Source organism: Octopus bimaculoides, chromosome 7, assembly GCF_001194135.2.
Source record: "Octopus bimaculoides isolate UCB-OBI-ISO-001 chromosome 7, ASM119413v2, whole genome shotgun sequence".
Classification (NCBI taxonomy): domain Eukaryota; kingdom Metazoa; phylum Mollusca; class Cephalopoda; order Octopoda; family Octopodidae; genus Octopus; species Octopus bimaculoides.
In genome coordinates, this window is record NC_068987.1 from 94,425,874 (window position 1) to 94,428,955 (window position 3,082).

The following is a 3,082-nucleotide window of genomic DNA, read 5'->3' on the forward strand; positions in this document are numbered from 1 at the left end:
ACACACACACACACACACACACACACACACACACACACACACGTCCATTTCATGTCTTTCACTTTCTCTATGATTATACACACGTCCAATACAATAGCTCTCACATTTTCGTCTTCAACAGGTATGTATCTATTCTATAATATAAATTGTTTTTTCTGTAAGCGTATAACAATTACTTATTCCATATTTCTTCATTTAGCTTACTTTTCTTAAATTAGATACGTCTGCAATTAATTCTTACATACAATTTCCCTGTTAATTGTTACAGCTTCATTTTCTGTTAAAGCAATTCTTAACGTCAACTTCTTAATGCCTCTTCTACATTTTCCTAGCCACCATACTTACCGAGAACATCGATTAAAACTTTTTCTAATACAATTCCCCTTTCTTCTGCCATTAACACAACCAGTTGCTCACACACCTTACAGTTTCTCATTCAAACTACATAATACGCAGAATTGCCACATTAACACAGTAGGGTTTACTTACCATGTAGAGGTCTGAACTTAATTTTCATTCACAGATTTGCATTTCAAACATTTAACATAATCTTTTCCATCAATCAACTATCGTAAAAAATTTCTACCATGACCTTACATTTTCTATGTATGTGTGTCTGTACCTTAAAAGACGTGATTAGACAGAGGTCCAATAGAATAGTTCTCGTAAACAGACTACCTAGAAATTCTTTCTTCACAACTCCTGAAGCTGTTTCCTGCGAAGATATTTTGGAAAGACTTCCGCCCTCCCCCACCCCATTTTCTCTACTTATTCCATACTTCTTTACTTAGCTTTTATCTTCGGGTTTCTTAAATTGGATACGTCTGCTATTAATTCTTACATGCAATTTCCCCGAACTCCTGAAGCCATTTTCTGACATGGGCAGGGGTGAAATCTTCATACAGCTAGAGGCTCCAATCGAAACATGGGACCCGAAATAAGGTTGAGAAACGCTGTTAGAGATTATGCCTAACTGAAAACGATCACAGCCACACATCCAAACAGACCGGGTGAAACCGGGTTTAGCTGCTAGTATATATATATATATATATATATATATAAACCAGTCAAAAGCAACGAAGCATCGTTAAAGATTTTAGAAAAATAAATTATCTTAACTTTCTCCTTTTTCCACAATTGCGCAAATCATTTGCACCTTCATCTAAATATTATAATATTGCTTTAATGATTTGAAAGAAAAAAAAAACTATTTTACACAGAAACCAAAACTAGAGTAGAAAATCATAGAAATTTAAAAGACTCAGAAATTAATTCATTCGACCATTCAACATGGCAGTAGCAAGCCATTGGCTAAAAATTCATTTACTAGAATTCTTTTTTAAAATGGAATGGCTATGAAGTCCCAGCTGAGTAAAATAGAAATGAAAGGGGTCTGGGAATCATTGTTTTAAACAAAGACATTGAACCATACGAAAATATATAGCTGTGAATACAGGAAAAGATAGGATGGGTGGCTGGTCACATCTAGAAGGTCTTTCAAGAATTTAACGTTGACTTGCAACTGAAACACACAAACAAAAAGAATAACATGAGAATTTGAAGTTATTACAGGAAACTAAAAAAACTACTAATTGACCTTGATTTAACAGAATCGGTGGAGCATCGGGCAAAAGGTCCTTTACGTCTTTTGGTATTCGTTTTCGCCCCTTTTTATTCTAAGTTGAAATCGCCAAGGTGACTGTGTTTAATTCTTACGACATCAGTTTAATAACAATCGCTCACACACTGTCTCCATTCCATTACCACACACACACACACACACACAGACACACACACATCATCCCTTGTAAGTAAAGCTAGAAATAAATTTTAGATGGTTGAAAGATAGAAGAGGAGTGACTGAAACAAGGCGAGGAAAAGAGACACAAAGACAATAACGATAGCAAAAAAGGTGGGGGTCGAGAGAGAGAGAGAGAAATGAGATAGTAATAAGGGGGAAACATTGGACGAAAAGATACAAGAACGGAGGAAACAGCGAGGGTGGGGGAAAAAAGAGGGGGAGAAGCTTAAGTGTTGAGTGAAGGTGAAGGAGGGCTTTGTCAGATGTCTCGTAAATCAGGGTTTGATTTATTTTCCTCTTTTCCAGAATCTTGACAGTTTTCTGAGACACCTGGTCTATATCTGATATAACGGGTGCGGGCGGGGTAGGGGGAGTGATAAAGGCAAAAATAGAAGAGGAGGAAGAGAGAGAAATCAAATGGAAAAGAGACACATGAAAGCAAAGAGAAAGGAGAAAAAAGCTCAGAGGATGCGTATATGTCCCTATATGTGTGTGGGTGTGGTTTTGCACGTAAGGACGTTGGCTTTAGAACCATGTGGTCTCGTGTTCAATCACATTGCGCGGCATCTTGTTCAACTGCAAACTAAAGTGTGTCAACAGAAACCATGTGGAACCATCCTGGCTGCTCCTTACTTGGAAATTTAATTCATTTTATCCTATATAATGTCATATCGGTTCTAATCCAGAATTACATTAATTCTAGAAGTGTCTGTGGAGTACTCAGCTATATATGATTTTAAGAAGAGCGAAGTACTTTGGGCAAGTGTCATCTACTATAGCCTCGGACCGACCAAAGCCTTGGACCGACCAAAGCCTTGAGAGATGTGTGTGTGTGTGTGTGCCATCGCTTGATAGCTTGAAAGCGTCTAAACCACTCGTACACGTCTAAACCGGCTCATACACTCCTCTCCATACATTTTCTGCAACCTTGCGTAGGCCTCTGAGCAGGTATAACCATGACAACTTTCTCTGTCATGGTCAATGCGACGATCACACGTTACACACCTTCCTTCCAAGCACTGCTATAAACAGCTAGATGTAAGCTAGAACGTTAAAACTTAGTGCGCATGCACAGCAGAGTTCAAGGTCAATTTTTGTCAAGTTGCTTCACTCTGCGTGCTTTAGCTTCGTTACTATAACAACAGTCCGGATACGTATTGATCAGAGCTAGTAAATACGCATTCATATATCTACAGATATGCATACATAAATGTATATAGGTATGTGTATGGATGTGTGTGTACATATATATATATATATATATATATATATATATACACA